Consider the following 23,970-nt stretch of genomic DNA (forward strand, 5'->3'; position numbering starts at 1 on the left):
TTTCTTCTAAGGGATTCTTGCCCACAATAGTAGATATGATGGTCACCTGAATTAAATTCGCCCATGCCTGTCCATTTTAGTTCGCTGATTCCCAAGATGTCGATGTTCAATCTTGCCATCTCATGTTTGACCACCTCCAGCTTACCTTGATTCATTGATCTGACATTCCAGGTTCCTAAACAATATTGTTCTTTACAGCATCGGATTTTCTTTTCACCACCAGACACATCCACAGCTGAGTGTCCTTTCGGCTTTGGCCCAGCCGCTTCACTCTTTCTGGCGCTACTTGGAAATACCCTCTGCTCTTCCCCAGTAGCATATTGGACACCTTCCGACCTGAGGGGCTCATCTTCCGGCGTCATCTCTTTTAGCCTTGTGATATGTTCCATGGGGTTTTCTTGGCAAGAATACTGGAGTGGGTTGCCATTTCCTTCTCCAGCGGACCACATTTTGTCAGAACTCTCTGCCATGACCTGTCCGTCTTGGGTGGCCCTGCACGGCATAGCTTATGGCTTCACTGAGTTACGCAAGCCCCTTCGCCACAACAAGGCAGTGATCCATGAAGGGGTTAGTGGACTGTGCGTACTAGCAAAAAACAAAGTAGATCTCACAAGCCTAAAGTCTGCCCATGCCTGTTTCAGATGCCACATTGCCAACACTGGAATTAATCACTGTGATGTCCATAAAAAATCAGTGCAGTTCTGCTACATTACAACACAGTGGATATGCTGGAAAATTATCTGTGGACCTTTGCAATAAGGAGATCAAAGAAGATAAGGAGACCAAACAACTGGCAAATATGTTGGCTGAATAGTTCTACCACACACCCCAATTGTGTCCCTCTAGTGAACCACAGAATCATAGACTAGTAAGGCTGGAAGGGGCCTATAAGACCATTGAGTCCACCCCCTGCTCAGTACAGGAATCCAAGTCAGAGCATCCCTGACAGATAGCTGTCCAGCTTCATTTTGAATGCCTCCAGTGTGGGAGAGCACACTACCTCCCTAGGTGATTGGTTCCACTGTAATATTGCTCAAACAGTCAGGAGGTTTTCCTGATGTTCAGCCGGAATCTGCCCTCCTGTCACTTGAGCCCATTATTCCGTGTCCTGCACTCTGGGATGATCGAGAAGAGGTCCTAGCCTTCCTCTCTGTGACAACCTTTCAAGTACTTGAAAAGCGCTGTCATATCTCCCCTCAAGCTTCTCTTCTCAAGGCTAAACATGCCCAGTTCTTTCAATCTCTCCTCACAGGGCTGTTTCCAGTCCCCTGATCATCTTTGCTGACCTCCTCTGAACCCTCTCCAGCTTGTCTGCATCCTTCTTCAAGTATGGTGCCCAGAACTGGACACAGTACTCCAGAAGAGGCCTAACCAGTACTGAGTAGAAGGGAACTAGTACTTCCCAGGATTTGAAAGCTATGTTTCCATTAATGCAGCCCAAAATAGCATTTGCCTTTTTTGCAGCCACATCACGTTGTTGGCTCATATTCAGCTTGTGATCCACAACAATTCCAAGATCCTTCTCGCATGTAGTGTTGTTGAGCCAAGTTTCCCCCATCTTGTAACTGTGCATTTCGTTTCTTTTTCCTAGGTGCAGAACTTGGCATTTATCCCTATTAAATGTCATTCTGTTGTTTTCTGCCCAGCGCTCCAGTCTATCCAGATCACTTTGAATTTTGTTTCTGCCTTCCAAGGTATTAGCTATCCCACCCAATTTTGTGTCATCTGCAAATTTGATCAGCATTCCCTGCACCTCCTCTTCCAAGTCATTCATAAAAATGTTGAAGAGCACTGGGCCCAGGACTGAGCCCTGCAATACCCCATTTGTTACCTCTCCCCAGTTTGAGAAGATCCCATTGATAAGCACTCTTTGAGTCTGATTCTCTAGCCAACTGTGGATCCACCTGATCGTTGTTTCATCTAGCCCACTTTGAGCTAGTTTGCTAATCAGGAGATCATGGGGTACTTTGTCAAAAGCTTTGCTAAAGTTGAGGTTATGTCCACAGTATTCCCAAAGTCCACAAGGGAGGTGACCTGATCAAAACATGAGATCAGATTTGTCTGGCAGGATTTGGTCTTGACAAATCCATGTTGGCTTCGAGTAATCACTGCATTGTTTTCAAGGTGCTTACAGATGGACTGCTTTATTATCTGCTCCAGAATTTTCCCAGGGATTGATGTCAGACTGACTGGTCTGTAGTTCCCAGGTTCCTAATTTTTACCCTTTTTGAAGAGAGGGATGATGTTAGCCCTCCTCCAGTCATCTGGCACTTCACCCATCCTCCATGATTTCTCAAAGATAATAGACAGTGGTTCTGAGAGCTCTTCTGCCAGTTCCTTTATTACTCTAGGATGCAGTTCATCTGGCCCTGGAGATTTGAACTCATTCAAAGTAATTAGGTGCTCCTCGACCACATGCCTATCAATCTCATGCTGCAATCCTGCCCCTTCAGCCTGTACTTTGCCTTTGCCGGGGGGGGGGGGGGTCATAGACCCTCTTTCAGGAGAAGACTGAGACAAAGTAGGAATTGAGCACCTCTGCCTTTTCCTTGTCATCTGTTCTCATTTTGCCATCCTTATTTAATAGCTGAACAACCATTTCTTTCCTCTGCCTTTTACTGTGCACGTAGCTGAAGAAAGCCTTTTTGTCGCTTTTAGCATCCCTTGCTAACTTCAGCTCGTTCTCAGCTTTAGCCTTCCTGACGCCATCCCTACAATTCTGTGCTACCTGCCTGTACTCTTCCTTTGTTGCTTGTCCTTCCTTCCAATTCCTATACGTGTGCTTTTTTGTTTTCAGGTCATCTCTAAACTTGTTGTGAAGCCACATTGGCTTCTTCTGTCATCTTCTACCTTTTCTTCTTGTTGGAATTGTTTGCAATTGTGCCTTGAGAATTACCTTTTTTAAAAGCTCTCACCCATCTTGGACTCCTTTTCCCGTTAGAGTCACTTGCCATGGGACCTTACTGATCATTGTTCTGAGTTTATTAAAATCGGCTTTCCTAAAATCCACGGTACACGTTTGACTACACTCGGATTTTGCTTCCTTTCGAACTAAGAACTCAAGTATAACATGGTCGCTTTCCCCCAGAGTTCCTGTAACTGCTACTTTATCTACTAAGTCATCTCTGTTGGTTAGGATCAAGTCAGGGATAGCCGATCCTCTAGTTCCTTCCTCTACTTTCTGCATGAGGAAATTGGCCATGCTGCTGCCAAACACATTCTTCCCAGCCTTTTGAGGTGCGAACCACAGAGAAGTGATCAGACCTGTCAAAATGGCACAGCTACATTTGTTAGTTTGTTTGATATATATCCTGCCTTTCCTCTAAGGAGGCCAAGGCACTGTACATGACCCTCCTCCTCTGCATTTTATCCTCACAACAACCCTGTGAGGAGGGCTAGGCTGAGAGTCAGTGACTCGCCCACAGTCACCCAGTGAGCTTCATGGCCAAATAAGGACTAGAACTCAGTTCTCCCAAGTTCTAGTCCAACACTCTAACCACTACACCACACTGGCTCTCAGTTACTGCTTGGGAGATTCTAGATTCCTTCTGGTCCAACTCAAAACTGAAGTGCAGTTTGTATAAGAGATATTACTGTCTGCAATCAGCGTGCAAATAACCAGGGGATAATGATGGGTTATGCCTAGGTGCCATGTGTTGTGCAGGGGCCAGAGTTTCATCAAAGAAGCTCCTTAAACTATCTCATAAGTAAATGTCCTGAGAAATATGAGTGGATGAGCTGGAGAACCCAGTATGGGATTCTGTGCTAAAATTCCATTAATAGGACCTTCATTGTTATGGGGTGATGGAAGCTCTGAGATTTTCCAGGATCCATAGAGACTATATTAAAGAAAATGCAGTACTGGGATGTGAACAAAAAGTTAAGCCTTTTACTAGAAGGAACTAACCAGTATGTAATTTGGAGAGTAGCTTCTTTTGTAGTGAGGGGTTCTAGCCTTAGAAAAAGATACCTGGAATCCATCTCAGTTAACTGTGGCGGAGATTGTGAGCTTTGAGGATATAAACCCATGTTGATATGTACTGCCTCCATTTTAATTTTGTTTTTAGAATATTTTTAATTTAAATTCTTGGTTTTATTTTCGCAAAGTCCAAATACTAAATTCTGTGCTAAATACCAGCGGTCCCCATGGCACCAGGGACTGGTTTCGTGGAAAACAATTTTTCCACGGACCGGGGGGGGGATGGTTTCGGAATGATTCAAGCGCATTGCATTTATTACTTTGCAGTAATAGGCTACGTAAAGATTTACGTAGCCTATTACTTGAAGAACAGGGACGCAAATGGCGTTCACTATGCGGATGCCATTTGCGTCCCAGCGGCTGGAATTCCACCAGCGGCCGGAGCCGGCCGGCAGCTGCGCAGACTTGCTGCGGAGTGCAGCTGGCCATGGCCAGCGAGGATTCCGGGGAGGGGGGATGGATCGCCTCCTCCCCTGCGGACCCAAGGTAAGGGGGTTTCGCACACCCCTACGCTCACCTCCTACTGTACGGCCCGGTTCCAAACAGGCCACGGACTGATACCGGTCTGTGGCCCGGGGGCTGGGGACCCCTGCTATATACAGTTTTATTTTGAGTTGTAAATGTAGTTTATTTTGTTCTCTTTTGATATGGGCCTTGGACTAATTGAATAAATTCTATTCATGATACACACAATACCTAGCAGAACCACTAAAGTCCTAACTGGGCCACCAGATCCTCAGTTTGCCAGGAGGCTGGATGGGACAACATTCCACAATCATACAAAGGTCTGGTTTTGAAGGTGATAAATGTTATACAGTACTGCATCAATCGGACTAGTGGTCAATCCAGCCCCAGGGCCAGGATACACTGACTAACGTGCAGCAGCTCTATCTGAAATCCTTTAAACTTGAGATGCTGGAGCCTTTGAACATAAAAAGCATGGGCTCTACAGGCTACAGCACGGGTGAACAGAAGGTAGATTTCCAGAGGTTTGAGACTTCAATGCCCAGCATTTCTTTTTTTAATCATTAAATTTTATTTGATTTTGAAACAAGGTTAACAAAATAAAGGCAACAAGAAGAACGTGCATAATAAATCACGATCACTAAAGAAACAAAGAAATTCACTAATTATACATCTAAGTAGGAGCTCAATTGCTAATGAAAGTAAAAATGCAAGTTCTACAACACATGAAAGGAACGTGTGCAGGTGTATGCCATTTTGTGTGTTTGTGCATAGTAATTAGAAAAATTATACACAACTGTATTTTGCTGGAACCTTATCAAAAGTTTGAAGTGCCTCAGCATAGGAAATGAATGGAAACCATGGTGTCATAATATCATTCTTCACATTAGGATTCCTTGCTTGCTGCATTTGCTGAGTTAGTTTATATATACTTATAGTCTCCTGAATTTTATTAATCCACTGCTCCTTAGTTGGTTGCTTTGGAGACTTCCAGTTACAAGCTATACATAACTTTGCAGCTGTATACAATTGCCTAAGAAGGTTTTTGTGCAGGAATCCAGGATCATTGGGTTCAAAAAGATGAAGCAGCATTGCTTTAGGAGCTACAAATGGACTAACATGAAGAAATTCCTGACAGTAATCAGCAACCATGTCCCAAAATTCCTGCACTGAAGTACATTCCCATCAAAGCCATGGGCTTCTGGGAGTTGAAGAGATTTGTTGGGAGAAAAATTCTGCAAAACATGGCCCCTCCAGGAAATTCCTCACTTGTGAGGTGGATAACTTCCTCCTACAGAAAGTAGAGGAAGGAACTAGAGGATTGGCTATCCTTGACTTGATCCTAACCAACAGAGATGGTTGAGTCAACAGAGAGACTTAGTGGATAAAGTAGCAGTTACAGGAACTCTGGGGAAAAGCGACCTTGTTGCACTTGAGTTCTTGGTTCTAAGGGAAGCAAAAGCCGAGAGTAGTCAAACGTGTACCCTGGATTTTAGGAAGGCCGATTTTAATAAACTCAGAACAATGATCAGTAAGGTCCCATGGCAAGCGACGCTAACGAGAAAAGGAGTCCAAGATGGGTGAGAGCTTTTAAAAAAGGTAATTCTCAAGGCACAATTGCAAACAATTCCAACAAGAAGAAAAGGTAGAAGATGACAGAAGAAGCCAATGTGGCTTCACAACAAGTTTAGAGATGACCTGAAAACAAAAAAGCACACATACAGGAAGTGGAAAGAAGGCCAAGTAACAAAGGAAGAGTACAGGCAGGTAGCACAGAATTGCAGGGATGGCATCAGGAAGGCTAAAGCTGAGAATGAGCTGAGGTTAGTGAGGGATGCTAAAAACAACAAGAAAGCTTTCTTCAGCTACGTGCATAGTAAAAGGCAGAGGAAAGAAATGGTTGTTCAGCTATTAAATAAGGATGGCAAAATGATAACAGATGACAAAGAAAAGGCAGAGGTGCTCAATTCCTACTTTGTCTCAGTCTTCTCCCAAAAGAGGGTCTATGACCCCCCTGGCAAAGGCAAAGTACAGGCTGAAGAGGCAGGATTGCAGCTTGAGATCGATAGGCATATGGTCAAGGAACACCTAATTACTTTGAATGAGTTCAAATCTCCAGGGCGAGATGAACTGCATCCTAGAGTAATAAAGGAACTGGCAGAAGAACTCTCAGAACCGCTGTCTATCCTCTTTGAAAAATCATGGAGGATGGGGGAAGTGCCAGATGACTGGAGGAGGGCTAATGTTGTCCCTATCTTCAAAAAGGGTAAAAATTAGGAACCTGGGAACTACAGACCAGTCTGACATCAATCCCTGGAAAAATTCTGGAGCAGATGATAAAGCAGTCCATCTGTAAGCACCTTGAAAACAATGCAGTGATTACTCACAAGCCAACATGGATTTGTCAAGAACAAATCCTGCCAGATGAATCTGATTTCATGTTTTGATCAAGTAACCTCCCTTGTGGACCATGGGAATGCTGTAGACATCATATACCTTGACTTCAGCAAAGCTTTCGACAAAGTACCCCATGATCTCCTGATTAGCAAACTAGCTCAAAGTGGGCTAGATGAAACAACGATCAGGTGGATCCACAGTTGGCTAGAGAATCGGACTCAAAGAGTGCTTATCTATGGGACCTTCTCAAACTGGGGAGAGGTAACGAATGAGTTACCACAGGACTCAGTCCTGGGCCCAGTGCTCTTCAACATTTTTATTAATGACTTGGCGGAGGAGGTGCAGGGAATGCTGATCAAATTTGCAGATGACACAAAATTGGGCAGGATAGCTAAAACTTTGGAAGACAGAAACAACATTCAAAGCGATCTGGATAGACTGGAGCACTGGGCAGAAAACAACAGAATGACATTTAATAGGGATAAATGCCAAGTTCTGCACCTAAGAAAAAGAAACCAAATGCACAGTTACAAGATGGGGGATACGAGGCTCAACAACACTACAAGCAAGAAGGATCTTGGAATTGTTGTGGATCACAAGCTGAATATGAGCCAACAATGTGTTGTTGTTCAGTCGTTCAGTCGTGTCCGACTCTTCGTGACCCCATGGACCATAGCACGCCAGGCCTTCCTGTCCTCCACTCTCTCCCAGAGCATGCTCAAGTTCATATTCATTGCATCGGTGATGCTATCTAGACATCTCATCCTCTGTTGTCCCCTTCTCCTTTTGCCTTCAGTCTTTCCCAGCATCAGGGTCTTTTCCAGGGAGTTTTCTCTTTGCATTAGGTGGCCAAAATTTTTGAGCTTCAGCTTCAGTATCTGTCCTTCCAATGAGCACTCCGGGTTGATTTCCTTTAGGATGGACTGATTTGACCTCCTTGCAGTCCAGGGGACTCATAAGAGTCTTCTCCATCACCACAGTTCGAAAGCATCAATTCTTCGGTGCTCAGCCTTCCTTATAGTCCAGCTCTCACAGCCATACATTACTACTGGGAAAACCATAGCTTTGATTAGACGGACCTTTGTCGGCAAGGTGATGTCTCTGCTTCTTACTATGCTGTCTAGGTTTGCCATAGCTTTCCTCCCAAGGAGCAAGCGTCTTTTAATTTCATGGCTACAGTCACCATCTGCGGTGATCTTGGAGCCCAAGAAAGTAAAATCTGTCACTGCTTCCATTTCTTCCCCTTCTATATGCCAGGAAGTGATGGGGCCAGATGCCATGATCTTCGTTTTTTTAATGTTGAGTTTCAAACCAGCTTTTGCACTCTCCTCTTTCACCCTCAACAACAGGCTCTTGAGATCCTCTTCACTTTCTGCCATTAGGGTGGTATCGTCTGCATTATCGGAGGTTGTTGATAATTCTCCCGGCAATCTTAATTCCGACCTGTGATTCATCCAACCCGGCGTTTCTCATGATGTACTCTGCATATAAGTTAAATAAGCAGGGTGACAATATGCAGCCTTGTCGTACTCCTTTCCCAATTTTGAACCACTCGGTTGTTCCATGTCTGGTTCTTACTGTTGCTTCTTGACCCTCGTACAGGTTTCTCAGGAGACAGGTAAGGTGGTCTGGTACTCCCATCACTTTAAGAATTTGCCACAATTTGTTGTGATCCACACAATCAAAGGCTTTAGTGTAGTCAATGAAGCAGAAATAGACGTTTTTCTGGAATTCTCTTGCTTTCTCCATGATCCAGCGAACGTTGGCGATTTGATCTCTAGTTCCTCCGCCTCTTCGAAACCCAGCTTGTACTTCCGGTAGTTCTCGGTTCGCATACTGCTGAAGCCTAGCTTGTAGGATTTTGAGCATCACCTTGCTGGCATGTGAAATGAGCGCAATTGTGCGGTAGTTTGAACACTCTTTGGCGTTGCCCTTCTTTGGAATTGGAATGTAAACTGACCTTTTCCAGTCTTGCGGCCATTGGCAAATGCTATTTTGAGCTGCATTAATAGAAGCATAGCTTCCAAATCCGTGAAGTACTAGTTCCCCTCTACTCAGCACTGGTTAGGCCCCATCTGGAGTACTGTGTCCAGTTCTGGGCACCACACTTTAAGAAGGATGCAGACAAGCTGGAGAGGGTTCAGAGGAGAGCAACAAAGATGATCAGGGGAATGGAAACAAAGCCCTGTGAGAAGAGACCCAAAGAAGTGGGCATGTTTAGCCTTGAGAAGAGAAGCCTGAGGGAAGATATGATAGCGCTCTTCAAGTACTTGAAAGGTTGTCACAGAGAGGAAGGCCAGGATCTCTTCTCGATCATCCCAGAGTGCAGGACACCGAATAATGGGCTCAAGTGACAGGAAGCTGGGGGTTGGACTCGATGGCCTTGTAGGCCCCTTCCAACCCTACTGTTCTATGATTCTATGAAGCCAGATTCCGGCTGAACAACAGGAAAAACTTCCTGACTGTTAGAGCAATATGACAGTGGAACCAATTCCCTAGGGAGGTAGTGGGCTCTCCCACACTGGAGGTGTTCAAGACAAGGCTGGGCAGTCATCTGTCAGAGATTCTTTGACTTGGATTCCTGCATGGAGCAGGGGGTTGGACTCAATGGCCTTGTAAGCCCCTTCCAACCCTACTATTGTATGATTCTATGAAGTCCAAAACCTCTGGAGATCTACCTTCTGCCCACCCCTACACTCTACACTACTGGATTACACTACCTTCCTAATAACAGGGTGTCAAGGCTCCAAAATGGGAAATACTGAAGATGGATGGACCAGTTTGCCACTTGGGTAGAACAGAGCAGCATTCTCCCCTAAACCAAGGGACTGCGCCTCAAAGCTGAGCCTATGCGCATTGCCATGGATTCAGCAAGAGGCACCAGAGCTAGTTATGAACCTTATATTCATGTTGAGAACCTGCTCCTAGACATTCAAAGGTAGGGTACAATTGTTTTAGAAAGAAATGACAGCCTACCTAAACAAATGTGTTCGTCTCCTGAGAACTAGCATATAATAAATTTCCTGTGGTTTCAAGGCGAGATTTCCCCAATTCCTGCCTACACTGGCACATCCTCTGTAAGTTGTAGAACAGGGGTAAGAAACGTGTGGCCCTCAACTCCCATCATGCCTCACCACCAGCTATGCTGGTTAGGGCTGACGGGAGCTGTAGGCTAAAACATCTGGAGGACCACAAGTCGCCCAACCCTCTTGTAGAATAATAGTCACTGCCAACGTGAGTATTTCTGGAGAACGTGCAAGGATACAGCTTGCCTTCATCTTACCCCATATTAGGGGAGAGTTGAAGCAAACAAAATACATGTAACATTAATCTGACTTGCACTGTCTTGACTAAAAGTATCCAGGAAAAGTATAATAATGCATATCGGTTCACTGAATTGGAAACTGAAGGGCCCAAATATTCCTACTGCAATTTGCCACATAAAAGAAGTGTGTACAGACAGAAATCTCATGATTCAGATAATGCGCTATACAAAGAGCCTCTGGGTCTGCGTTACCTGTCTAGTCCACTTCCCTCTTTTAAAAGGTGAAGCCTGTACATAGCCTGGTGACTTCATTTCCACTTGGCTGGTCCTCCCCCCCCCCGCCCCCACAGTTCATGTGCTGCTTAATTGTGCAACCTAGCAAATTTGCCAGATGAGTTACCCATGACACCAATTGCTCCTATGCTATAGTCACGGATGCGATAGACATGAGGGTGTCTCCATGACAACGGAAGGAGAAGGAAGAAGTGGCTTACCCGCATTTTTTAAGAAACCAGGTTTGGCCTGGGCAGGGCTCCATGAGCGAGTACATTGAACCATTCTATGTTGCTTCACAGAACATACTTCGGGGGGGGGGGGGGTTGGAGTGAACATCATCTGACTGGCAGGGGCTGCTCAGCCAATAAGAGAGGCTTCTTCCCCCTCTAGGCTCTCCCCCCCTTTCTTCTTCTTAATTACCAGCCTCATTGAGCACAATGGGAGTTGCTTCTGAGTAGACACACTTATGTTTGTGCTGAGAAAGACATGCAGGGGAAACCAGCCCCTTTTCTAACCTGATGGTGCACAGGATCACTGTAATGAAGGTGTGAATTAGTTACTTCCAATGTGCTCATTCAGGGGACAAGCTTCACTGACCAGAAGGGGAGTTACTTCCGAGTAGACACTTACGTTTGTGCTGGGAAAGACACTCGGGGGAAGCCAGCCCCCTTTCTAACACGATGGTACGCAGGATCGCTGTAACCAAGGTGTGAATTAGTTACTTCTGAAGGCAATAAACCAAGCAATGGAGAATCGCAGCTTGGTAAAGCGCTTTAGGGAATTAGTGCTTTAAAACATGCTATTTTGATTGAGGGGGATCTCTGTAAATTCTGAAGTGCACATTCAGGAGACAAGCCTCATTGAGCACAATGGGAGTTACTTCTGAGTAGCCACTACTTGGTTTGTGCTGGGAAACACAGGGGTGGGAGACAGGAAACACCCCTTGACCAGGGTCACAGTGAAAGGCACACCCCTGGGCAGGGCTAGCATACTCGAGGTAAATGTGGGGGTTGGGGCACCCAGCAACTATACCAGGAGAACCCAACATAAGGGAAAAAAATCGGACTTTAAGCAGTGTCAGGAAATCCGGTTTTTCCCTGATAAGCTCCGGGGTGGCCACATGATGGCCACGACATCATATATCCCTAATAACCTCCAAATGCAGCCAGCTCGGAGTAAATCGCTGATGGGGACACCCCCATAGGGAGCGAGCAGAGAATTACACAATTCTAATGAGAGCTCATAAGAAAGAGAGAAAAGAGTGAACCCTGTTGTCCCAGCCTGACCTCAATATGTATAAATCCAGAATCATGTGAAGTAAACCATTCCCATTGTCCCTAAAGACATCTCATCTCATAACCTGCATGTAGATGCAGCAGATGCTTCTAACGCGAAAACCCTGCAAGTACCAAACACAAAAGTGCTGCAAGTACGCAAACCAACAGTGCAAACAGAAGCAAACTGCACTGCTGTCTATACAAATTATAGTTGTCCAATGTCCCTTATTGCAGAACTTCTTAACGCTACAGAGCCTAACAAATATCTTCTATTTCTTAGCAATTCTGCACTATTTAATAACCCACAAAACAATAATTATGATATTACAAAATATAAACAGCACTATTTTTCACTGCTGTTTGTATAAACTTCCAAGTTACAGAAAAGCCTTCATCAGGAACTGAAGGGCAGGAAAATTAGCTTCCTGTATGAGTTTTGCCTGATGAATTCCACGTTAATTTCAATCTCCTGTAATTCTACCAATAGAAAAAAAAAACCCAGTGTATTATATTTTTAAAAACCCAATCCTACGCATATATACTCAGAAGTAAGCATGGGTGGCTGGGGAATGCTGGGAGTTGTAGGACTTTTTTCTGTCTAAACATGCATAGGATTGTGCCCTGAAAGTCTCACATTCTGGAACAAGGGTGCTAGCAATGGCGGAAAAAGGGGAAATTAGTATTTGAAACACATTAGTACCAAAGGAAAATTGTCACAGTGTTAGTCTATTGCAGCAAAAACAACAGTCTTGTGGTATTCTAAAAACTTAACGAATTTATTCTGGCATAAACTTCTGTGGATTATAGCTACTTCATCAGATGCATGGAGTATTATGGCTTCCCACCAAAGCCATCAATTACTTCCTGCCACTCCAGTCTCCATGGCTCAATTGCCAGATGGTGTTCAGACAAGATCCTCTTCAACTTTTCCTAGACGTTGTTGTCTCCCTCAAAATTCTGCAGGGGAACCCCTGGTCATCTCTTCCCACGCAATTTATGCAGGATGAGAAGTAGAAGAGTATCATTTTAAAACCAAATTTCTAACAGCAACAGAGGTTTTACACTCGCGTTACAGTAGTGCGAAATACAAAGACGGGGTTAAAGTGTTATGTGTGAAAATCTCTGAGATGAAACCCTGGCACTTGAACACAGGATTCTCCTATTAAACCCCAGGGGATCTATTAAACCAGGGGCGGACAATTTGTGCCCCCCCCATATGTTGACATGCACCTTCCATCATCCCTCACTATTGGCTATGCTGGATAAGGCTGCTGGGAGTTGTAGTACACACACACACACAAATCTGAAGGACCCCAAGTTGCCCACCCCTGAATTAAACACTGGCCAGCACCAGGAAGGTCTTTTGCTACCGAAAACAATCTGCAGGCCCCAGATTGCTCCTGTTCTACTCATTCTAAAGTTCTGAGTCTAAACCCACCCTCCTCAAAACTCCAGCCACGGTTGCAGCCCTCCAGCTGACACTGGGGAGCGGGGGGTCCTCAAGGCTGAGGAGGGGGCGGGCGGGCCGAAAAGCAACAGTCAGCGGCTCGGCTGTCGCACCCTCCACGAATGCCTACTCCAACGGCAGCGTTCGGGGAAGGGTCCCGGGGGAAGGAAGGCGAGGCCCGGGATAAGAAATCGGTGGGCGCGGGCGGAGGCCCCGTGGCTTCTCCGGCCGAGGGCCTGGGACGCAGCGGCACGCTGGCCCGGAGCGCTCCTGTCAGAGCCGCACAAAGGGCGGCACTCCCCCATCCAGGCCGCCTGACTTTCGCGGGCTGGGAAGTTCTGCTCGGCGGCGCTGGCTCATTTCTTCCGGCGGGGACCCGCGCGAGGCCTCGAGCACGGCCGGAGGAGGGAGCGCCGCGCTCCGGCGCGGGGCGGGCTCGCCGGCGGCCAGGCGCGCGCGCACACAGCGCGGCTCTCCCCTGCAAAGGCCTCCCTCTCCCTCTCCCTCTCCTTCTCTCTCTCTGGAAGGGCAAGCAGCCGAGGCAGCCCGCGGGAGGCGCGGCGCTTGTCCGGCGGAAGAGCCGAAGGTCACTTGGCCACTCCCGTCCTCCCCGGCAAGGCTGCGAGGGAGGGAGGGAGCGCCATGAACTCAGCCGGGCTTACTTCCGAGGAAACATGTACGGCAGGATCGGGCTGCAAGGCTCCGCCTCCTGTCACTTTCACGCCACATTCCCAAAGGCCACAACCTTATACTCCGCATTGCTTAATCCGAAACAAATGTCCCCGGGCTTGATCTGTCTGCTGACAGTTCACTACAGCGGATTAGGGCCGGCCATGTTATGCATTAAAAAGGAAGAAGGAACACAGACCAGTTTTTTGTTTTTGTTTTCTTTTTAACGCACATACAAGCCCCACCTGGAACAGGGCATAAGGGGGTGACTTCAAACCTGAGCGGGGCCACGGGTGAAGAAGCTGCCCGTGCAAAATTTCCAGACGCGCCCTGCCACTTACCAGGCGAGCAGGGGCTTACTCGCGCGTCGGGCTAGCACGCCAGTGGCACACACGCACAGGCCACCTCTCACTGGATGCGCTAACGATACGCGGACATTGGCTCACTGCCGCGTAAATGCTTGCACGTGACGGGCCGTGCGTGGAGCGCTTGCGGGGAGGGGGCAAGTGCCGCTGTCACGTCCATTTCAGCCGGTAGAATACGCGTCATGTAATCGGGCAGCCTTCCCCAACCTGGGCTGCACACACCTGGCGGGGGCCAGGTTGGGGAAGGCTGATCGTTCTTTGCCACAAAACATGCTTTAGCCGACGAGGCCCACGGGTCGGCAACTAGATTTCCTAGCGGGCCACTCAGAAGCGGGAGCGGTGGCGGGCCAGTACCTCAACCCCTCACCCTCTGATGTGGGTTTGCCAGCAAACCCTGTTGCCGCAGACACCGTTTTCTCTGCGCTCCCACCCCGCTTCGCGTCTGAGCGGGGAGAGGGCTGCCAGCACCTATCAAGGCTGCAGATCTGGCCCGGCGGCCTGCAGCTGCTAGCCGCTCCTGTGAACGAAAGGATGCTTTCCCGTCTCACCTCGCTCCTTTGACCCCCGCGCTCGGCGCCCCGCGATCCCTCGCTCCCACCGCGAGAAGGGCTCCCCGCAGCCGCAGCTTGTCCCCGTCCAGCCTGCCACTCTCTCCTTCACGCACGCAGCGGCGACGGGACGGAGGGCGGGAGGCGGGTGGCTGGGCACCGTCCTGCCCTTGGCCCAGGCTGGCTCGCCCCGCTGCCCTCCACCGCTCCCTTGCAGGAACTTCCCCCTCCCTCCGAGCGAGTCCCAGCTTCCAAGAAGGAAGCGTTCCCCGTCGCCGATCCCTCAGCGGCCCCGTCCTTCCCAGAAATAATAATAGTAGGAAGGAGATGGCGCGCGCGCGCGCGCACACGCACACACGGACAACGCGTATGAAGGAATCCCCCGGGGAAAGCCGCCCGCTCCAAATTCCCCGCACAACCGTTTCCGAGCCTGCTCCTGTTAAAAGAACAAAACCAGAAAGCTACAAAATAGCAGGGGGGCGGGGGCGGCTCAGCCCACTTCCACCAGGGGAAGCGCTCCCCTCCCCAGCCCTTACCTTCTGGGTCTAACGAGGAAGGGGGTTTCCCGCATTCGGGGCCCCCCCCCGCCTTCTCCTGACGCCGAATGGAGAGTCAGGGGGCAGCCCCCGCGGCTCCCTTCCTGTGCCTATTATTATTGCTATTGCTGCCGCCGCCCCCGGCGCGCCGCTCTTTTTTCATTCTTCTCTTTCCCCCTCTCGGGTTCAGAATGCGGCGGCAGCAGGGCACAGTTGGGACATTCGCTACATTGTTAGCATTCCATTCGCGCCACGTGACCTGGGCTCCGGCGTCATTCCATCGCCCGCCCTTCGCATACCAGCGGGGAAGGGGGCGGAGCCCTGCCGCAAGTTCGGCGGCTGCCCCGCCCCCTAGCGTAGTGAGAAGAACCTTCCAACCTACCTGTTGCGGTTCCTTTTGGGCTGCGGTGTTAACGTCAAAAGACCTTTGCCGGATCAGATGGAGGATCCAGATATGTTTGCATCTCGTTTCCAGTGGTTAAGGGACTTAGAGCGTGCTTCAGGCTCATGAGCTCCCCCTCCTTCTTTTTGTCCTGTGCAAACAGAATCATAGAATCACAGAATCATAGAACAGTAGGGTTTGAAGGGGCCTATAAGACCATCGAGTCCAACCCCCTGCTCAACGCAGTTATCCAACTCAAGGCATCCCTGACAGGAGGCTATCCAGCCTCATCTTGAATGTCTCCAGTGTGGGGAAGCCCACGACCTCCCCAGGTAGTTGGTTCCACTGTCATATTCCTCTAACAGTCAGGAAGTTTTTCCTGATGTTCAGCCAGAATCTGGCTTCCTGTCACTTGAGCCCATTATTCTGTTATTCTCTGGGATGATCAAGAAGAGATGCTGGCCTTCCTCTCTGTGACAACCTTTCAAGTCCTTGAAGAGCGCTATCCTATCTTCCCTCAGTCTTCTCTTCTCAAGGCTAAACATGCCCAGTTCTTTGGGTCTCTCCTCACAGGGCTTTGTTTCCAGTCCCCCGATCATCTTTGTTGCCCTCCTCTGAACCCCTTCCAGCTTGTCTGCATCCTTCTTAAAGTGCGGTGCCCAGAACTGGACACAGTACTCAAGATGAGGCGTAACCAGTGCTGAGTAGAGGGGAACTAGTACTTCACATGATTTGGAAATGTTCCCCTCCTTTCCACGGCTTGCTTTCATCATGGTGTTGCATTATATCTGCATTGGTGCTAGCAACGGTTACTGCAAACCATATTGTATTTATTTATTTATTTACAATATTTATATACCGCTCCACATCAGAAGATATCAGAGTGGTGAACAACAAGGTTGTTGTTCACCACTCTAAACACCAAGCTAAAGGAGTTAAAACATTTTTTAAAAGACTGATCCCAATAGGTGGAATGTAATAAACTGTGGCTGGTCACACAAGGAAGGCCTCTCAAAATAACATCTTCAGGAGGCGCTGGAAGGAGCACAATGTTGGCGCCTGCCTGACCTCTAAAGGCAAGGAATTCCACAGGGAGGGAGCTACCACACTGAAGGCTCTTTTCCTGGTGGACTCCAACTGGGCCATGGGTCCATGTGGAACCACTAGGAACATGTCCTCTGATAACCTCAGTGACAGGGTAGGTTGGTAAAGAAGGAGGTGCTCTCTCAGGTATCCTGATCCCTGGTTGTTTAGGGCTTTGTACACTAGTACTAATATCTTAAACCTGGCCCGGTAGTGAATATGCAGCCTGTGCTGTTCCCGCAGCAAAGGAGTTGCACGTTGAAAAGGGGCAGCTCCTGACAACAGCCAAACTGCTACATTCTGCACTAGCTCCAGTTTCTGGACCAGCCTTAAGGGCAGACCCACATAGAGCACATTGCAGTAATCCAGTCTTAAGGTTACTAATGCCTGTACACCGTGGTCAAGCTATCCCTGTCCAGCAGAGGCCATAGCTGGCAAACCAGCCAAAGCTGGTAAAAAGCACTCTGAGCCACTGTGGCCACTTGGGCCTCCAGTGACAATGATGGATCTAGGTGTATCCCCAGACTACGGACCTGATCTTTCAGAGGGTGTGCAATCCCCTCCAGAACAGGCAATGAGCCTATCTCCCGGACCCAGGAACCACTCACCCACAGGGCTTCCGTCTTGCCAAGATTCAGCTTCAGTTTATTGGCCCTCATCCAGCCCATTACCGAGTCTAGGCGCTGATTCAGGACTTGCACAGCCTCTCCTGATTCAGATGTCACAGAGAGTTAGAGCTGCATGTCATCAGCATACTGAGAGCATTTAGCTCCAAATCTCCTAATGATTGCTCCCAGCAGGTTCATATAGATATTAAATAACATTTGGGACAAGATGGTATCCTGTGGCACACCATAGCTCCATTGCCAAGGCGCTGAGGAATAGTCACCCAGTGTTACTCTCTGAAATCGGCCCCATAGGTAGGACTGGAACCGCTGTAGCATAGTTCCTCCAATACCCATTCCATGGAGTCAATCCAGGAGGTTACCATGGTCAATGGTATCAAAAGCTGATGAGAGATTGAGCAGAATTAACAGGGTAGCATTCCCCCATCCCTCTCTCGATAAAGGTCATCCATCAGGGCAACCAAGGCTGATTCAGTCCTATAACCGGGATGAAACCCAGATTGAAATGGGTCTAGATAATCGGTATCTGCAGTGCCTGCAGTTGCTCCACCACAACCCTCCCAAGTACCTTTGCTAGAAAAGGGGTAGTTGTGCCTGCACGGTAGTTGTCTAATACCGTTAGACAACTACCATATATGCTCCTTCTAGTATCAGAGGCAGTGTGCTTATGTACACCAGGTGCTGGGGAACATGGGTGGGAAGGTGCTGTTGCACTCATGTCCTGCTTGTGAGTTTCACACAGCTGTTTGGCCACTGTGTGAACAGAATGCTGGACTAGATGGACCTTGGTCTGATCCAGCATGGCTCTTCTTATGTTCTTAAACCAGAATGGCCCTTGGGACCATAATTTGAAACCAAGGTTTGGACTTGGCAAATTGCCAAGGTTTCAAGGAAGCATGATGTAGTAATAATGGGGGACTTCAATTTCCCCAATATTTGCTGGGAGACAAATTCTGCAAAACATGGCCCCTCCAAGAAATTCCTGACTTGTGTTGCTGATAACTTCCTCCTACAGAAAGTGGAGGAAGGAACTAGAGGATTGGCTATCCTTGACTTGATCCTAACCAACAGAGATGACTTAGTGGATGAAGTAACAGAGTTACAAGAACTCTGGGGGAAAGTGACTATGTTATACTTGAATTCTTGGTTCTAAAGGAAGCAAAAGCTGAGTGTAGCCAAACGTGTACCCTGGATTTTAGGAAAGCCAATTTTAATAAATTCAGAACAATGATCAGTAAGGTCCCATGGCAAGTGACTCTAATGAGAAAAGGAGTCCAAGATGGGTGGGAGATTTTAAGAAAAGAAATTCTCAAGGCATAATTACAAACCATTCCAACAAGAAGAAAAGGTGGAAGACAACAGAAGAAGCCAATGTGGCTTCACAAAAAGCTTAAGGATGATCTGAAAACAAAAAAGGACACATATAGGAGGTGGAAAGAAGGCCAAGTAACAAAGGAAGAGTACAGGCAGGTAGCAAGAATTGCAGGGATGGCGTCAGGAAGGCTAAAGCTGAGAATGTGCTGAGGTTAGCGAGGGATGCTAAAAGCAACAAAAAGTCTTTCTTCAGATATGTGCATAGTAAAAGACAGAGGAAAGAAATGGTTGTTCAGCTATTAAATAAGGATGGCGAAAGGATAACAGATGACAAGGAAAAGGCAGAAGTGCTCAATTCCTACTTTGACTCAGTCTTCTCCTGAAAGAGGGTTGCTGTCAGGAGCGCCCTAGTACACTCTTTCAGTACACTCCAATAGCCAACTCAAGACACAGACGAAAGGATTCTTTTCAAGGCTTTAATCCTTTTACAACTTAATAACTCTTTCAGATGCTAATCACCAGCGACTAAGCAATGAACAGCAGAGTAGCCTATGCTCTGAGTAGGCAGTTGATCCCCATTTGAAGGAGAATCGCCTGAAGACCCTGAACTTATGGGCTAGGGAGAGATCCTCCCTCTTTCCCTTGGGTCCAAGGGAGGCGGCCGTTGCTTGCGCACCAAACGGGCGCAACACCTCCTCTTTGCACCCTCCATCGCTCATCGCTCCCTGCATCTGCATCGAGCGTCTAGCAAGCCCCACTCCCGCACTTTCTCACTGCTAGGATCACTATCTATCTCAGGAATGCCAGCAGGAAGAATCTCTGCCAGCTGCTGTGCCTGTGAGGGATGAGCAGGCTCCTCTCCCACGGAATGCTGATCCTCCTCAGAATCAGAACTGCTCTGGGGTTCTATCGGCTCAGTTTCCACCCTGACATCATCACCACTCCCATGAGCCCCCCCCCTCGTGCTCCTCTCCTGGGGCCCCGGGTTTGTGGGGGAACAGCTGGTGGGAGCACCTCAGCAGCAACAGAGCTTGCACATTTTCTGTGGGTTCCCAGGTTCGTTCATCTGGCCTGTACCCCTTCCAGTCCACTAGATATCGCAGGCGGCCGCAAGAAAGGCGGGAGTCCAGAATCTCCACGACCTCAAACTCCTCCTCCCCCTCCACCACCACTGGCAGCAGGGGGGAACCGACTGAGCAATGAGGGTCACCAGAAACCAAGGGGGACAGCAAGGACCGATGAAAAACAGGATGGATCTTCATGGAGCGGGGGAGAGCCAGGCGAAAAGCAACAGGGTTAATTTGGGCCGTAATCTGGAAAGGCCCAGTGCGGCGAGGCGCGAGCTTCTTTGCAGGTGAGTGAGAGGGGAGGTATTGGGTGGACAACCAAACCCAGTCCCCCAGTTGCAGAGACAGACCTGGCTGGCGCCGCCGGTCTGCAGAGGCCTTGTAGGCTGTCTTGGCTTGCTCGAGGGAGTCCTGTAAGAGGTGGTGTACCGCTCGCAACTCCTCTAAAAAGTCATGGGCCGCTGGCACCGAAGAGGGAGCTAAGGTGGATGGGAAAGCCTTGGGGTGGTAACCAAAATTGGCAAAAAATGGAGATTGGCGGGTGGAAGCATGGCAGGCATTGTTATAAGCAAATTCTGCGAGAGGCAGCAAGGAAAACCAGTCATCTTGCTGGTAATTGACATAACAGCGCAAATATTGCTCCAGAGTCGCATTGGTGCGCTCGGTCTGACCGTCCGTCTGTGGATGGTGGGCAGTGAATTGGGCCCCCCTATCCGAAATGAGACCCTCAGGCCATCCGTGGAGCCGGAAAACATGCGCCAAAAACAGCTCCGCCATCTCCCTGGCTGTGAGCTGTGAGCCATCTCCCTGGCTGTGAACCCAGAGCAGGGGATGAAATGGGCCATCTTAGAAAACAAATCCACCACCACCAGAATGGTGGTCTTACCGTGTGAGGGAGGCAAGTCAGTGATGAAGTCAAGGGAGAGCAGTTTCCAAGGTCCTAAGGGGGTACGCAGGGGTGAAGCAAGCCTGTAGGCTTGCCTGAGGGGGCCTTCGCCCGCTGGCAGGTTGGGCAGGAGGCGACATAGGTCTTGACATCCCGACACACACGAGGCCACCAAAAATCCCGCATCACTCTGTGCAGGGTCTTGGCGAAGCCAAAATGCCTAGCGGTGGGGGAGTCGTGGCACTGATGGAGGACCTTCTCGCGGAGGGGTCTAGAAGGCACACAGACCCAACCGGAATGGTAAAGCAGGCCACCTCTCAAAGAGAAGGGGGTAGAGTGGGGGGCAGAGGCTAGCCCCAATTCCTCCACTTTTGTGTGAACAAATGCATCCTGAGCCTGTGCAGAGTGAAGGAGCTCCTCCCAACAGTGAGGTACTGCAGCTGCTGCCAGGCTCTGGGGGGGAAGAATCAGAGAGGGGGGGATTTCCCTCACCCCCTGGCTGGAGGTCTGGCTTACGAGAAAGAGCATCTGTTTGTAGGTTGTCAGAGGCCTTCACATGGCAAATCTTAAGGTGGAACCGGGGGGGAAAAAGCGACCACCTAATCTGCCTCTGGTTTAAGGCACGGGCTGTCTGAAGATGTTTCAGGTTGCGATGGTCGGTTCTAACTTCAACTGGGTGCTGTGCCCTCTCCAGCAGATGACGCCAGGTCTCCAAAGCGGACTTGATGGCCAACAGTTCCTTCTCCCAGATGGTATAGTTCCTCTCAGACATGTTCAGCTTCCTGGAGTGGTAGGCACAGGATTGCAACCTGCCGCCCGCCCGATCTGGCTGAAAAAGCACCACCCCCACTGCAAAGTCAGAGGCATCAGTTTGCACCACAAAAGGCTTCCTCGGGTCGGGATGTAACAGGATCAACTCAGAACTAAAAAACTTCTTAAGTTCCTTGAAAGCCTGTTGGGCAGATGCTGTCCAATGAAAAGGAGATTTCCTTCCCTTAAGGAGGTCTGTGAGAGAAGATGTCAGCCGAGCAAAGCTGGGCTGGAACTTTCTGTAGAAATTAGCAAACCCCAGAAAACATTGCAAGTCCTTCTTGGTGGATGGAGCCTGCCAGGAGAGGACAGCCTGGACCTTTGCAGGATCCATCCTGATACCGTCAGCTGAGATAATGTAGCCGAGATAGTCCAAAGAGGTTAGGTCAAATGCACATTTCTCCAGTTTGGCATACAGATGGTTTTCGCAGAGGCGCTGGAGGACAGCGGAGACATGGTGCTGATGGGCATGAGGGTCCTCAGAAAATATAAGTAAATCATCAAGATACACAATGAGGAAAGAGTCCAAATAGTCCCGGAAGATGGCATTCATAAAACGTGAATACGTGGGGGGGTGGGCAAGCAAGCCCAAACGGCATCACTAGGTATTCATACGCTCCGTACTGGGTGCCAAAACAGGTCTTCCACTCATCCCCCTCCCGGATGCGAATTAGATTGTAGGCGCCACGCAGGTCCAACTTTGTGAAAATCTTGGCTCACCCCAGGCGCTCCAGCATCTCAGGGATCAGGGGGAGAGGGTACTTGTCAGGGATCGAGACTGAATTGAGGGCTCTGTAGTCGTGCACCGGGCGGAGTTCTCCAGATTTCTTGGTCACAAAGATGGTAGGGGTGCAGGCGGGGGAGGAGAAAGGGCAAATAAAGCCACGTCCGAGGTTTGTGTCCAAAAACTCCTGCACAGCTCGATGTTCCGGCTCCAACATCGAATGCAGTCGGCCAGCGGGGATGGTCGCCCCCGGAATGAGGTTAATGGCACAGTCAAATGGGCGGTGGGGGGGAGGAGCTGGTCGGCCTCCTTCTTGTCGAAAACATCCCGAAAAGCTGCATACTTCTCTGGGAGGATCACGGTAGCTGAAGAACTGCCAGAAGCAGAGAGGAGGGGGAGGAAAGGGTTAAGGCCTGGACTGGGATTGGCACCTCGATCAGGAGGCAATGCTCCCGGCAGTAGGGAGATGCAAACTCCACTTGCTGAAGCTCCCAAGAAATCTGAGGATTATGCTTAGAGAGCCAGGAAACACCCAGCATGATTGGGTATTGGGGAACCTTGGCCAAGTGAAACTGAATCTGCTCAATGTGGGACTAGGCACGCAGAGTGAGAGGAGCTGTAATCCGGGTCACTGCGCCTGAAGAAAGAGGACGCCCATCGATGGTCTCCACTGCCAAGGGGGCAGGAAGAGGCAGGGTAGGAATCTTATGGAAGAGGGCAAAGGTTTAATCCATGAAACTGGTCGTAGCCCCTGAGTCCACTAAAGCCAGGGCTTCCACCCCACCCCACTGGGAGGAGCAGAGGTGAACATGCAATAGCAGATGGGAGGGTGGGGGGGTTGCGGAAGGCACCCACTGGGTGTGGAACCGACCCCCACACTGGAGACCCCCAACAGGCTTGGGGGCCAGCCTAGTCAGGCCTGGGGGCAAGGAGGAGGAAGGAGAGGAGGGGGAGGCAGAGGAGTTGCGGGTCTAGCGCAGTAGGTTTTGGCGAAATGTCCCAGCTTTCCACACCGAAAGCTTCGGTGCTCAGCGCACCGCCGCTCTAGTTCCTCTGGCAGCAGTGGGGCTCGGGTAGCTCCCAGCTGCATCGGGGTCTCCTCCACCCCCACCGCAAGGGTGGGGGGTGAGGGAGGGGGCAGGAAATAGGGGGGAATGGGAGGAGGGAAATCTCGGCCCCCGGCGCCCCACCGGATCTGCTGGTGCCCCTCCAGCTGACTATCTATCTGGAGACAGGTCTGGATGAGGTCCTCCAAAGTAGGCAGGCTAGGTGTGTGCGCCAACTCGTCCAAGATCTTGTCGTTCAAACCATCCAAAAACTGAGCCACCAGCGTGGCATCATTCCACTGTAAATCCTGCATCAGCAAGAGAAAAGTTGTCGCATAGCTGGAAACTGAGTCCTTGCCCTGCCTGAGGCGGCAAATCTCCCGAGAAGCTGTCTGCGTGTGCAGGGGGTCACCGAAAAATCTGGCCATCGTTGTCATGAAACTTTGATAGTCCCCGAGCAGGGGGTCATTAGCGAGAAGAGGTCCCGAAGCCCATTTAGCTGCCACGCCTGAAAGTAGGTTAATGATGAAACCCACACGAACTTGTTCCATCAGGAAATCCCCAGGTCGAATGTGCATGTACAGCTCTGATTGGGCCCGGAAAATCTGAAAAAGTCCTTTCTCACCAGAAAACTTCTCTGGCAAAGCCACCGGGCACTTGTGGCAGGGGGAATCGGAGGAGGTGGGGGTTGAACTGCAGCTTGTAGATTCTGTACAGCAGTCGTCAGTTGAGCCACTTGATCACGGAGAATCTGGCTCTCTTGCGCCAGAGCTTGCACCGCCGGGTCCCTGGCACCTCCATTCGGCAG

At 49.3% G+C, this 23,970-nt stretch overlaps 1 protein-coding gene across 4 annotated transcripts in view; it reads right to left on the minus strand.

Annotated features, from left to right (window-relative positions):
- Positions 1 to 15,485, minus strand: part of LATS2 (large tumor suppressor kinase 2) — a 76,292-nt gene extending 60,807 nt beyond the window's left edge. The window contains exon 1 of one of the 4 annotated variants that reach the window (XM_084842847.1): positions 15,225 to 15,485. The gene's annotated coding sequence lies outside the window, so the exon portion shown is untranslated. Of the gene's footprint in view, positions 1 to 14,688; positions 15,060 to 15,224 lie in introns of those variants that run through there. The other 3 variants (XM_084842849.1, XM_084842848.1, XM_084842850.1) reach the window with 3 other exon arrangements.
- Between the last annotated feature and the right edge of the window lie 8,485 nt (positions 15,486 to 23,970).

This window comes from Heloderma suspectum, chromosome 3, assembly GCF_057233095.1.
Source record: "Heloderma suspectum isolate Gila_16-S chromosome 3, 16-S_ref, whole genome shotgun sequence".
Lineage (NCBI taxonomy): Eukaryota > Metazoa > Chordata > Lepidosauria > Squamata > Helodermatidae > Heloderma > Heloderma suspectum.